At 36.0% G+C, this 15,818-nt stretch overlaps 1 protein-coding gene across 10 annotated transcripts in view; it reads left to right on the forward strand.

Annotated features, from left to right (window-relative positions):
* Wnk (Wnk kinase) overlaps positions 1 to 15,818 on the forward strand; it is a 297,369-nt gene that overhangs the window by 178,573 nt on the left and 102,978 nt on the right. The gene's annotated exons all lie outside the window — the stretch shown is intronic.

Raw genomic sequence — 15,818 nt, forward strand, 5'->3', positions numbered from 1 at the left:
TGTAAAATAAACATGTACATGGTTATTACAAATGAGCAGATAAACTTTATGCACCGATCACGAAGAAACCATTCATTATAGAAACATACATGAAGTAATTGATGGATAGGAGAACTTAGTGTATGCAATTTGCAGTTGGGAAAAGTAATCGTGTATCAAAAAATACAACATCGCTTATAAAATACATTTTTTTCAAGGTACGAGGAGTCGATTTTATCGAAAAGACAGATCTCTTCTCGACAGTTAAAGTATACCATTCTAAAGGTATGGACTTCTATAAAGGACACACATTCGACTTTTTTTATATATATATAACATAATTCTTGTCTCTTGGTCAGGGATTGTAGTTGTTAAAAGCAGTCAGGAGAAGGCATGTGCAGTATTAGAATGGAATTACTTAGGGCAAATTAGATTAGAACAGTGCAAAGGGATATATATCCGCACACGATTCACAAATATCTACGAATTCGGATCTTAATTACTATTCATCCCACTTGAACAAGAAAGTCCATAGATTTTTGAACGAGCATGTGACACACTGTTGGATTGGTCGTACTGTTGATAATACAGGGTGTCTATCGGTCACGAAACTCACGAATGTCACAAAAAAGTCACGAAATCAGAAAAAGGTCATGAAAGTCACGAAAAAGTCACGAAATTTAACTTTTGGGTCACGATTTTTTTTAAATGTACAAATGTAAGTACAGATTTGAAAATTTAGTTCTATAAAACGTCAAAATTCACCACCTAAAATGTCTATGGTCGGCTTTAGACGCTACCAAATCGCAAGCAAAGTACGTTTCTATCGCATGGATGAAAAGTCAGCCTAATTCGCACTCAAATTTGCTCTTGAAAATGTTGGGAAATTTTATGATTTGGTGAAGAAAAGGTCACGAAATTTCATTTTGGAATTTTAGTAGACACCCTATAATGAGGAAGCAAATCCAAAATGACCAACCAGTCACCCGACCTTACCCCTTTGATTATTTCATATGCAGGTGTGTAAAATTTACTGTCAGTGCCTCAAAATGTTTGATTTTACAACGTGGTGTACGGGGCGCGGTGGCTCAGTGGTAGAGCGTTCACCTCCGGTGCTTGGGGTCCCTGGTTCGATCCCAGCTCGCTCCGTGTGGACTTTGTGGTGGACAAACCGTGCTCGTGGGTTTTCTCGGGGTTCTCCCGTTTCCTCCCACTTTCTTCATTCCACCATTTCACTCATTTCTCATTATCACCGTCTCCTTTAGCCTAACCGGCATAACCGTGGGACGTTAAACTTAAAGATTTCATTTCATTTTTACAACGTGGTGTAGCTATTGCCTTCTAATTCAAATATGGTTGTGTGGCAAGAATTTGATATTAGTCTGGACGTATGCCACGAGAAACGTTGCATTTTCGTATAAATTGTTTTCTCGTGCGTTTTTATAGAACCTATTTCGTTCTGAGGGATAAGTAGAATTTTTCCGTTCAGTTATAGTCGCCCTATACAGGGTGTTTCAAAACAATACCGACGACGTTTGGGAGGTGATTCCTGACATCAAGATACGACAATACTATAAACCATCCTGGGTGCACAAATGCTTGCTTTCGGAGTTATAGGCTACCAAAAACATGAAAAAATGAACTTGAAAGGTCCATAGCTCCACAACTATGGGACCTACCGTAGTGGGGGTCAAGACATGGGACTTAACAACTAGCATGTACTCTATCCAAATATCCAAGTTTCAGAATCCTGTGATACTTCCGCAACAATATTTATAGAGGTAATTGGAGAGCACTTCAAATTATATGCTTGTAGCCAAACCCTCTATAAAAATTGCTTTGTGAGTACCTTAGGATTCTGAAACATGTATTTTTGGATAGCATACATATTAGTTCCTAAGTGAAGCCTTGACCCGACTATGGTATGTTCCATAGTTTTTGGAGCCATGGATCTTTAAGTTTCATTTTTTCATGTTTTCGGCAGCCTATAACTCCGAAAGGAGGCATTTGTGCACCATGAGTGATTTATACTTCTTGTCTTATCTTGGTGTCAGGAATCACCTCCCAAACGTTGTCGGTGTTGTTTTGATGAGTAACGTACTGGATAATTAACTAGGATAGATAAGTCACTTATTTTTTGATAATTAGAAAAAGGCCGAAAGTGGATGTGTTTGTATATATATATGACTTTGGCATAGCATAGTGTAATTTAACAAGCGTGACCAATTGTGCGATTTGTAGGGAAAGACTCAGTAAATGATGCGAAAGACGAAGAAAGATGTTAATGTCAATTAAACAGTCAACTTAATTAAATAGGGTGTTAACAAAAATTTGTCGCAATATTTTGGGAATAGATTACCTCTCATCAAAATAAGAAAAAAAAGTTCATATGGACCTGTGGTCGTAAGTGCATAGTTTTGTAGTTATAGGGTGCCGAAAACGTGAAAAGAGGAATTTTAAAGGTCCATAGTTCCTGTAGGATCGACCGTAGGACTGTTGGGTCAAAGCATCACTGAGGAACTAGTATGTGAACTATCCAAATATCCATGTTTAAGAATGCTCCAGTGCATGCACACCAATTTTTAGAGAGGCTGTTTGGGAGTACTTGATCACTCTCCTCCTACTTCTCTAAAAATGGTATGGAAGTATTGGAGCATTCTTAAACATGGATATTTGGATAGTTCACATAGGAATTCCTCAGTGATGTCTTGATCCGAATACGATAGGTTCTATAGTAGTGGAGCTATGAACTTTAAAAAGTCACTTGTTTCACGTTTTCGGCACCCTATAACTCCGAAACTATACACTTTTTAGCACAGGTTTATATGATTTTTTTTTTCTTATTTTGATGTGAGAAATATGTTCCCTAAATACTGTGATACATTTTTGTAACACCCTGTACGTCTCACAATTTTCACGGAGATATCTCTAAATAAACTTTTTTTTTTTTTTTTTTTTGCTTTCTATTCGTATTTTATTTTTTAACGTTTCAGACACACTGACTGAGTTTGAAACATAACTGAAAATAAATATAAAAGGGATAGAAACCAAAAAAAGAAAAAAAATATTTTATTTAATCAGCTTATTTATTTGTCACATAACACTATTTTAACTGGCAAGGAGCACGTTTGAATACCACTGTGTTGAAAGTAGTGTGTTAATACCAAAGTAATTTCGATTAATTTAGATAAACAATAAATCATGTATAAGACGTTAGTTGTTGAATAGTGAATTTTATGTATGAGAGCTGAGATTACTTACAAAAATAAGCACATATTGTAAACTTCGAAATAGGCAGTTTTTTTTTTTTTTTTTTTTTTTTTGTATGTGTGTGTGTGTGTAAACAACTTCCTGATGGAAGATAAAAATATGCGAAGAGTTTGAAGTGATCAATAGAAGAAATTGTAATTAATTGACGGTAAAGTAATTTATATTCACTGAAAGGTAATTTAGTGGTTTTCGGATCATTCTTATATAGTTTGACCGTAACAGAGAATATAAATTCTTGTATAGAATAAAAGATATATTCTGACCAAAGCACGTATTATCTAATAAATAATAGTGTTATAGTTTCGGCAAAATATCTTCCCCCTTATCAGACTTATTAATGTGTGTGATCAAGGCAAAGATACTTTTTTGGGCCCGCGGTGGCTCAGTGGTAGAGCGTTCACCTCTGGTGCATGGGGTCCTTGGTTCGATCCCAGCTCGCGCCAAGTGAGCTTTGTAGTGGACAAACACCATGTGCGGGGTTTTTCTCGGCGTTCTCCCGTTTCCTCCTACTTCGTTCATTCTACAATTTCATTCATTTCTCATCATCATCGTCTCCTTTAGCCTGACTGGCATAACCGTGGGACGTAAAACTTAGAAGATGTAATTCATTTTAGATTTAATTCATTTTGCAAAGACACTTTGTCGAAACTGTAAAGCTGTTGTTCATTAGATAGTATATTCTTTGGTCAGAATTTGTCTTTTATTTTATAGAAGTAGTTCCAAAGCTAAAATAAGTTGCATTCAAATAGATTGTTTTGTGGAATAGAGTTTGATGTAATTGTTGTTGCTTAATTTAACAGCAGAGATTTGTGCTACTTACAGTGGCGCCTACCACATGTAACGCTTAACTGAATCTTAATAAGATACAATAACATTCACCTGTTATTAGAATGAAAAAGATCAAATAAATCAAACTCCCACTAGCTTCATCTCCTCATAAAAAAGATCTATACTCTGTGTTAACGTAAAACCCAAAAACACTTAATCGCCTTTAAATGAACGCAAATTACCTCTCTGTCAATGAATTACAATTTCTTCGATTCTTCGTATAATTTTATCTTCCATCAGAAACTTGTTTAGCCAGAATAATATCTGCCAATTCCTAAGTGAACAACATGTGCTTATGTTATAATCAATCTTCGCCCACCTACATATAATTTACTATTCAAAAATATTAAGTAATCATTCTACTCGTAGACAACACTTAGTCTATTGTTCAATATGATGCAAAATTTCGTAAGCTCTGCTTAAAGCAAAATATAAGTGTCACTATTTGCCAATCGCGAAACTTTCTCTTCTGTAATGTGAATTGTAATATGTTCATATTAAATATGAAATTTCGTTTGTTTTAAAAATCGCTGAAAACTCATTTTTTTCTTCTTCTTCTGAAACATTTAGTATTCAAATCGTGAGCAGATAACTATAAACAATATTCATTTACATTTATCTAGTTTGTGCTGTTCGCGCAGAAAACCTCAAAATGAGTGAATATTCCTTCATTCTTCATAAGGGCTATTTCCAAACCGTAAAAGCAGTTTAGGAAAGCGTAGAGTGCATTTAGTAGAACCCTTTGCTTCACTTTTTCTAAAGTTATAGCTGCTAATTTCGGAATATAACTTGCAGATCGCCAACCCTGTATATTAAAACAAAAATCCAATTAGCTTCAAATACATGAAAATGTGGAACTTTGCTGATACAATATATACTATCAGGTTCGTGCGAATGAAATGTCCACAACAAACTAAAATAATAAAAACCACAATAGCTGGTTAATTAAAACAGTCGTTGTCTGCAACCACACACACATCCATCGTTAGGTTAGCTATTGAAGTCCGTGGCTAAAGAAGTCTGGAGACTACGATGCGATGAGAAGTAGTACTCAACTACACATTGTACTCAGCTACAACGGATTATCAGCGGTTTTCCCTTCCAACAAGTACTTGGGGTACCGGAGGAGACGTCAGGAGAATACAGTAGATAACGGAAGATATCGTATTAAAACACACAAAGATCCTGTAATGTCCTTTCAGCGACATTCGTCCTTGCATTGTTGTGCAAAATGAAGTCGCTGTGTCTTTTGAAAATCTCTGGGTGCTTACGGGCGAAATTGCTGTGCAGGTCATAGTCCAACACTGTATAACGATCCGCAGTGACAGTTTCGTTTCGATGGAGAAACACGGTCGATGAGCCCCACCATAGATCACCGTATCAGCATTATCTTCTAGAGATTTTGGAAACTGTCCTGCCTTTTAGATCCAACTATTGTCCTGACCGTCTATCCTTACACTCGGGAAACTTCAACGTAGAGACAGTGATTCTTGGTGACCGGTGTCAATTTGTAAGGCACCCACGAGGCTTGTTCCTCTGATCGATTGCACGAAGCCGTCAAACACTAGTGGTATGGTGTATGACTGGCTGGTCTGTAATGGTATGAACACTTTCCCGAAGATCCGTTTCCATGTGTTCATGAGGATTTCATCCCAACATGATGATGGTCTCTGGCCACACAACTCATTTTGCAATGTTGTGTCACCGGAATGAAATTCGACAAACCAATGGCGCGTTCATTTGCCATTTCTGGCCCAAGTGTTTTTTTTTTTTTTTTTTCGCCTTGCTCAGCAGAATATCCCAACTTGAATTCGTAAAGAGAAATCATTTGTAATTGTGTGTTATTTATGATGCACTGCTTTCCGACTTTCGGGGCACCCCAGCCTGTTCGCTGGACGTATACAGAGTTTGTGACGGTAAACGTGCTACCTTAGTCCATCCTACGTTGTGTTGCTAAGATGAGTTTCTACTAGATGTCAGAGTGGACATTTTATTCCCACAACCTTTTGTACACTATTGGTAATACTTTTACAACACTATATAGCGTGAACTGTCTGAACTATTTACTGTATATTAAGGAATGATGCAGTTTCAAAAGTTAATAAAATGTTTCTTATCTAAGTTGGATTCAGTGGCAGTGCGTTTGCCTTAATAAACTTTACGTGCTTATTATGGTATCAATTTCCAAGTAGGCGTCTCTTTAAATTACATTTGTTTAAAAAAAAAATGCTTTATTTGTTCTGAAGTGATCCTTGATAAAAAATAAGAGAATAATATGGACCAGAAGTTGTTTTGCTCATTACAATATATCAAAACTTATATTAACTAAAACATTTCGGTTACAAAAGGTGGCTTCCTTCAGAAAATCGTTCAGAGCGAGTTTTGATTGTTTGTTTTATAAATAGTTTCGTTAGAGATAAACTTAATTTTTAAAGAAAAAGGTTTGAATAGTTTTAGAGAAATTTGTAGATAATTTTCAGTCAATGTGCGTGGGTTTTCTCGGGGTACTCCCGTTTCCTCCCACTTTCTTCATTCCATTATTTCATTCATTACTCATCATCACCGTCTCCTTTAGCCTAACCGTGGGACGTAAAACTCAAAGATTTCATTTCATTTCATTTCCATTTTTTGTAGTAAGTACTAAAATAATTCGTAAATAATTGATTTTCTTTCCGAAAAAATTAAATTAAATTCACACCATACCATTTTGTGTGTAACATTGCTTAGTAACATTCCGTAACTAAACGATTAATTTATAGCAATTTCTCATTAATATGCGTGGCTTTGTTAACAAGAAGGAATTAATAAAGATGTAACCATTAACTTTTCATATGCTGTTCTAAATAATATTAAGGACAGACTAACGTCCTGTGCAGAGCGAGTGTGACTTGTACTATGAAGAGGCATCCAGAGAAGATGGAACTTTTTGTCTATAATCCCTCGTTTCATTACTCATAGTGTACAACAGGGCATTCATTTTAAGATATTCGCAAACTGGAAAAACATAGGAGAAAATATTTCCAAACGTGGAAAGTGGAAAAATAAGCTGACTTCCAGTGTTTATTGAGATTGTCTTGCATGTAAAACGATTTATAAATTGAAAATATATATATTGCGTGTAACTAATCAAAACAGGATTTAACTAATCCTGATTTAATAATATAGATATTGTTCCTCGGAATTCTGCATTCTTCTGTTATACACCTTGAAACTACAGTTTGTTAAGGTGAAAACTATTAGTTTGTAAAAAGGTTTTTTTTTTCCCCTAAATTTCTTCTAATATTTCGTATTTAGTCATTTTGTTCCTAAGATGTGTAGGAAGCTCATATCCGTTTTCGTAAATGTATATGCAGAGATGGAACTGACACTTAGTCACCAATAGAAGGTTCATCATTCCTCAAATTGTGAAAGGGGTCGCAGTGACTCAGTGATAGAGCGTTCATCTCTGGTGCATGGGGTCCTTGGTTCGATCCCAGCTCGCGCCAAGTGAGTTTTGTGGTAGACAAACACCATGTACGTGGGATTTCTCAGGGTTCTTCCGTTTCCTCCCATTTCCTTCATTTCTCATCATCACCGTCTCCTTTAGCCTAGCCGGCATAACCGTGCGACATAAAACTTCAAGATTTCATTTCACTTTTTCGAATTGTTGAACATGTTTGATACGATATCAATCAGCATAGAATGCAACTATAGAAACACGACCACCCCTGATGACAAAGGTTGTGTGCTTTTGGTTGTTCTTTCACTCCGCGTTGATTTTACCATAAAGCAAGTTATTTCCGCTTATGTATAGATGACAACTTTGTTTTGGTGTAGATAATGCGAAAAGCATAATTTGTTTCTGAGGCAGTATATTGCAGTTTCGTTGCCAAGCTAAAGATATAAATCAAAGAAATGTGTCTGTAACTTGAGCTTTTTATTTTATAAGAGGTGTAAACGTTCACCATGCAGAATTTTGTAGCAAATCTGAAGACGTACTAAACAATTCCTGCCAATAAATTATATCCGATACTTACCTTACTACTTTTAAGAAGTCTGAAACAACGTAATAAAGCATTGTTTCCAACAAAAATGTCAAAAGCATTATGAAGGTAACCAATTCCTTGATATTCCCAGTAGTTAATTACTATCAGTTTTAGTCCAGAACTCATCTTTCTCCCCTCTGCTCTCGACAAGCATACTTCTGGCGCTGTATATTCTCTGGTATTTTCGAGAATTAGCAAAGTGTTCATCCAATTTTATTACTTTAGGATATTTGCTGATAGTATGGGTTCCATAGGTTCCCTAATTGTTTTCTGCCATTGTTCACATCTGCATTTTGTGTACATATACATACGCATTTTGAGTTGAAATCCCTTTGTATAGTTGAACCTCCAGATGGTTGCAAACTCTCCCGTGTACCCCCTTAGAGTAGTTAGCACGTATATATGTACAATCACGATCGAAACATCTTTGAGAATTTGCATTGAATCCGTAATTGTACTGCTATGCCAACATTGGTAGAAATATAATAGTGGATTTTGGCTGTTGCATGTTTGTAAATAAATGAATGAAAATTGAATTTCTGCGTAGTGTTAGACAAAAGTTGTAAATTTGCAAATATATGGCCATTACATTGAGTGTATAGAAATACTATTAATGTCAAATTTTGAAAAATCTGAAAACATTCTACTTAATTTTCATTCTGACAGCCGAAGCTGGAGTAATTGCTGATATTAAAGATATTGGAGTTTTCTTTAGTCAAATACAATACAAAACATCTGAACATCTTATTTTAGGACATGCCGTTTTGGTTGATTCTTGCTTATTCAGTGAAAAAGATAACAGCGTTCGGTAACGATTGATGATTGTAGTGTGGCTTTTTTAAAACTTTGTTGTGATTTAGCGCAAGCACAATATGACAGGAGAAGCTTTGCGATCTTACTGAACAAAATATGGCAGTACCTTGTAGTCGTAGGGTAAAGAGTTGTTCTTTGCAGTAGATGAGGGCACGGTGGTTCAGTGGCAGAGCGCTTACCTCTGGTGCGTATGGTCTCTAGTTCGATTCCTAGCCAAGTAAGGTTTTCATGGACAACATCGTGTCCATGGGTTTCCTCGGGGTACTTCCGTTTCCTCGCACTTTCTCATTCCACCATTCTCCCATCGTCATCTATTTCCCTTAGTCTAAAGGGCATAATCGTGGGATTTTTTTTTCTTTCTTCAGTAGACAAATGACGAGTATGGATCTAGTTTAGTGTCAGTAGGACTTTCGAAGTTGCTGATATATTTGCAGGCTATTTTGATAGGATTTCTGTTTTTAACACTGATCGCCGTAGTGAAAAACCGAAATGGATAGCGAAAAACTGTTTATATATACGCAAATGTACCGTAAGAATAAATTCCTTCTTCGCTTTTATTCCTGTTACAAATGAAAATGGTTGAAATGTATACGTTTGTTTCCAATATTTATTCCTATAGAGCGAAAACTCATCACCGCTTTCGTTTCCAAAATTATTCCTATAGAATGAAACCGCTCATAGGAGGTGACGAACTTCTTAAAAATAGACTGAATATACCAAGAATAGATTTCATTTCAGGTCATATTCTTGAACTGAAATCGGAAGTTGTAAGAACAAGTACAACTTTGGTTTAAAATTGATTACTGGTATAGTAATAGTTGTAAGAAACAGCGATATTTTTTTTTTTTTTGGGGGGGGGGGATATGTCTTAAGTGCCTGAACAACAGGTTTTATCCCCCGATTTTTTCTGTCTGTTGCAACCGGATGTTATAGAACTATTATGTCTGGTTTCAGTATTAAATTCGCATGGTTTCCAAGTCTACTGAAGTTTGATGTGTTATAAAGCAACATACACGTAAATAGGCTTAAATCATTGAAATGAAATAATGCAAATCTCCTGTGATTGGAAACAAGAGTTTCCTCATTGAAACCAATCGGCTGAGAAATCTTAGCGAGCTCCGTTCGGGAAAGCGATAAATAGCAGTGATGGGAGCCGATCTACGGACTCCATACGAATCGTTTTAATCTGTCTGCACAAAGTGCAATCATGTCCAGAATAAATTCTAAACCCTTGAGACTGTTGCGAGAGTAACAGCTTTCTTGTTCCTAAATGCGTATGCGTTCTTGCTTTGTGTGCAGAAAACTGAGAGAGTACTTGTCCGGATTTAACATTAAACCAGGTTCACAACTTATGGGAAGTTCTAAGTTTCCTTCTGTGTACTTGGTTGTAGAGTTTCACCAATCAGAAGGAAATCAAATGAAATTCTTCGTATCGCCATTACCTGTCCTTAATGAAAGTTCTAATTAAATTGAAAAGGCGTGGACAAAGTTTTAACCGCATTTCAAATCCTTCGTTGCTTCTCCCTCTCTCATCTGAACTGACAAGGCACATTCGCAAAGTGTCCTATCGGGATTCGTGGACATGAATGTGGGCAAATTGCAAAACAAATTGGATCAAGTACTGCTTCTCCGACACATGTTACGCATCCTGTCCGCCATATTGGATTGAACTTTCGGTTTCTCAAATGGTGATAGGTGCAGTGATACATCAAATTCATGTAAAATATTCTCGGAAATTGATCTGTGTAATGAGTTTTACTGTAGCTTGTACTGTTTGCAAGGTACTCCACAGTTGTACAATGATGCAAATTGAAACTTAAAATTTTTATGTATTACTTTGATCATTTAGTCACACCATGTCCATTAAAAATCGATTATCTTATAACACTGTGTTTGGTGAAACATTTCTTATTACAGACAAGCACGCACCTTAATTTGTCATATTTTATCACATTTTCGGATGAAAATATTGTATTACACCTTGTAATGGCTATATATGTTACTGTTTATTTTTAGTGGAGTGCTAGCAAGTTCTCTTCTATTTTTATTTTTCTTTCTAGTGGTCTAAATCAGATATTTTATTTTTCAGGATGTGTTCTTTTCAGTCATCTGATTATGCATATTAATTCTATGTTCATTGAATGAAATTAATAAGAATAATAATAAGCACATATGAGTATGAAGAACGCTAAATACTGTACAGTGTTGTGTGTGAAGTAAGAGTTCTGCAAGGAATAATTTAATCTATGTATACAACTTTATAAAAATGTTTTGTCTTTTAAATGTATTATTTTCAAAAGCAACAGTTCAACTTAAATTTAGAGTGGAAACGAGGTCAGTGTATTTTTCAAAAGTTAATAAAGTAAACGTTTAAAGGTAGCACTTCGTGTAATTAAATGGTGCATGTCATTTATATTAAATTCATGTTTAATCTGTGTTTGTGTTTATTGGTATACAGGATGTTTCGCTACTGACAAGATTCAGAAAGATTCTGTTCATTAGGATAACGATTTACGACTAGTAATTCTGATTTCGTTAGATTACTGAACTCCAGTAATAGATAGTAACAGTGGCTTTTAGTGGATAAACGTTGTAATCAACAGTAGTAGCAGACGAATTCATTTAAAGTTGATGGATTAAAAAGTAATTGATTTTTCTCCCGTACTAAATCGTTTCAGAAGGTTTAAGTTTGTTATATTAATTTTGTTTTTCGTTTGTATAGAGGTTGTTTAAGTTACATTGAGCCGAATTCAGAGTACAACTGTACCGTGCATGCGCAACTCATCGCCGTGAGATTCCCACGAGGCAAGCAACAGTATCTTGTTAAGCATGCAGTGGAGCACTGTGATCAAGCGTAGTCTGATACCGCCGAAACTGAACAAATTCTTGGAAGGATTCATTGTTACCTTTTTCTCACGTAAAGTTTATTGCGTCGCACATCGCAGAAATATGTGAGGTGCGTACCGTAATTTTCTTGTAGCTCGTGCCACTGTGAATTGTATAATACGGAAATATGCGGCACAGAGTCCTGGGGCCAGCAGCTAGAAACCGGCCTCCCGTGAAGAGGACCTCTCCAGTATCACGTATGGTTCGGCGTACGACAATCTCCGAAAATCCCCCACATACTGTGCGATGGCCAGCAAATGCAGCACATCGCAGTAGATATTTAACCGCACCATTCAAAAGGATTCACTCCTCACGGTCTTTCGCAAGAACAGTGTGCACGCTCTGAAACAATATTATGTGGTTGAGCGATAAGGGAACTGCAGGAGGCTATATGAATGTCATCTTGCGGGTGATCGGTGGAAGTTCGTTACTACCCTTGATGAGGCGTGAATTTACCTAACGGACTGTGGTAAAGTTCGTTCTTCCCGTTACATACAGAGTGAGTTTTCCAAAGGGGTTCCTGATTTTGGCCGGTTTCTCGTACAGCGGGGAACTGCATCTTAGAAAGGTAGAGCGAAATGGTCAAAATGAATGCTGTATGCTACCAGATGTATGTTCAGACTGAAATGTACCATCATGAAATCCCAGCATTGAACGGACATATGTTATTTGCAACTTAATATACCCATGAAGCTTCCACCGGTAGAACTTCTCCAAAACACATTATAAATCTAATATCGAGTGTAGCAAAAGTGTAGGTTACGAGTAAAGATATGAAACAGTGAAACAGATGAAAGTATTGTAAATAGGTGGTTTTCAGTCTAAATTGGTGGATTTTTTCTAATATGCTACGGTTCTGTTGTATTGTCACCCTCCATTTGCCAGTAGCGTTCCTTCTTTGTAAGTAAAAGTTTGCGATACAATTCTTTTTTTGGTTCTTGCTAAACGTTAACCTCCCAGTTGCGCGGTCCTAGTTAACCCTTTTAAGATCTTACGAAGTTCTTAACTACGATATGGTAGTATCTTCATTATTCGATTAAAAAGGTACTAATAAAGCTTTTTTAGATTTTTTTTTTAAAGGATAGCGGCATTGTAGAACACGTTACGCATGGTTTCACATTTCTCTGCTTCGACACATAGGTGCCTGCGAGGGTGATGAGGTCATAACTTATTTTTTTTTCATTAGGCCTATTTTTATTATTTTTGGTGGGCTTACTTTTCCACCTAGAAGATTGAAATTTTTGCACATATATTCAGTGTACCCCTTAGTATTCTTCAGATCTCTGAGTTAACACAGGGGGTCCAGAAGAGCAGAAAGGATTTTTTAACAAAAATCCCTTTCTTCGTAATTTTGCCGGCTTAAATACATGGAGACATGTGAATGGTGCCGTTTGAAAGGTTATTCTATTCTGAAGAGAATGAGGTATGAACCATGATTCTAGAATAAATAGGGATGTCTCAGAAAATTTCCTATTTTATACGGTAGTCTGGGTCATTGTGTTGATATCTTTAACAAATTGGTAAATATTTTTTCACCTTACTATTCTAGATAGAAGCCTGAAATTTTGTACACACATTCAGTATACCCCTTAATATTTTCTAGTTGATTTTGAGAGCTGTGCATTAAAACAGGAGGGGTCCAGATGGGCTCAAATTAGAAAAAAGGGATTTTTTTCTTCAAAAATCTTTATTTCCCTCCTTGGGGGACATGATAGGCTCATGTGGGTTTTCCGTTTGAAAGACTATTCTGTTCTGAAGCGAATGAGGTACAAAACATGACCCAAGGGTAAATAGGGATGTGTCAGGAAATTTTTGTATTACATCCGGGTCTTTTCGGGTCATCTGAGGCATTGTGGGGATGCTCTTAGCTCATTTGTAAATATTTTCCCCGCCCCTTTCTATTCAAGATAGAAGCTTAAAATTGTGTACATACATTCAGTATACGGCTTAGAATTTTTCAGTTGATTTTGAGATATGTGCGTTAACACGGTAGGCATCAGGGGGGCTCAAATTTAAAAAATACAATCTCGGGAAACATCCCTATTTCACTTAAAATTTTCCGCCTCAGGGACATGATAGGGAAATGTGATTTGCTATCCGTTTGAAAGATTGCTCTATTGTGGAAAAACGAGATATGAACCATAATCCCACGGTAAATAGCAATAAAGTAGTACCTGCTTAGCTGAAAGTCTATAATTTACTTAAAAAGGCAGAATTTTACTTGAAGTGGTTAACAACCGTAAAATAAAAATGATTAAATTATTCAATTAAGAGTAAATCAATAAAATGAGTCCATTATTCAACTAAATTAATAAAATTAGAAGAGTAATGATTTTTCTTCCTTTTATTGAATGAGTGTTTATTAATGATGGCTCTTTGAATTCACCATCGTAGCTGAAAGTAGATCATTGAAAGTAAACAGTTTAGTTTATTTTGCTGTAGTTTTTTTTATAAGAATATTACATTCGTAACGAAACATCTTGTATATTTGTACTCTCAGTCACAAAAGTCGATATCCATTTACGGAATCATTAATGTTACAGAGTAATAACCGAAAAGGGAAATGGCTATCACTTTTGTGCTCATTTTGTCTATGTTCGAACTTTATTTCAATTGGGTGTAAGATTGCTTACATTTGATTTTCTTTTTCAGCAAGTTCCTTCTTGAAATACATAGTTTTTGTTGTTTTCAGATATTTGAACATTCAAATCCTGTATTTTTATTTTATTTTATTTTTATTCTGTTTACGCATGACAACGTTAATTATACGCATGTTTTATTCTAGAAAACATTTTCTGTAGTTTCCACCATTTTGTTTGGTAGTATAACATATAATATTACAGTCCAAGACATTTTTCTCTATTTTAATACGTAACACGTTCATGAATGTAATTGAGCTCCCTCGTGGCCTAATAGTTAGCGTGACCTCGGTTCGATTCCCTGTTAATCTGTAGATTAAACGTTAAACCAAAAGTTTGTGAATGTAATTGAACCGCTGTCGTCAGCGATGCTGCTCATATCAGGTCATAATTTCAACAAAGCTGTTCGCATCAACATTGAAAGATCTTCCGCTTAATGCGGAAACACAGGATCAGAGAGAAATTATATTTAAATTCCACACTGGATCAAATTTGTAGGTATTGTTTTGGAAAAGCTGGTACATTCTCACCTCGGTTACTTTGTCAACAACTTCAAAGCGAATGGACAACTTACAAGTAGATTTCTGATGACTTAACAGAGATCTTGTGTGGCTCACAGAACTCAATTTGTTATTAGTTCCTAAGCTATTGTTGAAAGACGTGTAGGTTACGTATGAATTTTTGTTCGCGATTCACTTATTAATCTTGCTTTGGCACCTGAAGGATATTTCACACGGAGTTCTACAATATTTAAAATAATCGCTAAATATAATGCAAGTAATTGGATTGAAATGTTTAAAATAGGAAGGATAAAGATGGAAATATTCGCAAGATGTTACGGAATGTTTGGATAAGTTAGCAAAAGATAGGAAGGAAACTGGATTGCAGGGTTTCTCGAAAATGTTGATTTAAATTCTACAATGATACGTATTTCAAATTCATGGATTTTTGATGTGTTTATTTAATTTACAGCTGTTCCATCGGCCGTCCCACGTACTTTGCTAGCGTTACAAAATGAATACGTTATTCTTAATGAGTGGACTTTATATTCAACCAGACTAGTAATAGTAGATCACAAATCTACATTGAGGTGACCAAAACATACATACACAATTGAAGAACACGTACGCGCCTTTGAAGTGGGAGACCCGGGTTCGATTTTCGGCGGGAGCTCATGTGGTTCGGATTTGACGTTAATCAGTAGGTCCCGTCTCATATATCCTCGCTGCTGAAAAGAACGTTAAACTCAAAATCAATTCAAGAATTGAAGAGCATAAGAGTGATGCCAAATACAGTTATCCGTAATTTTCCGTCGTATCTAAATGCTTGAGATCTCAAACGTAATTCACAGTCTATTGAAGTATTGAATATCTCAGTC

Source organism: Thermobia domestica, chromosome 7 (assembly GCF_964235325.1).
Source record: "Thermobia domestica chromosome 7, izTheDome1.hap1.1, whole genome shotgun sequence".
Classification (NCBI taxonomy): domain Eukaryota; kingdom Metazoa; phylum Arthropoda; class Insecta; order Zygentoma; family Lepismatidae; genus Thermobia; species Thermobia domestica.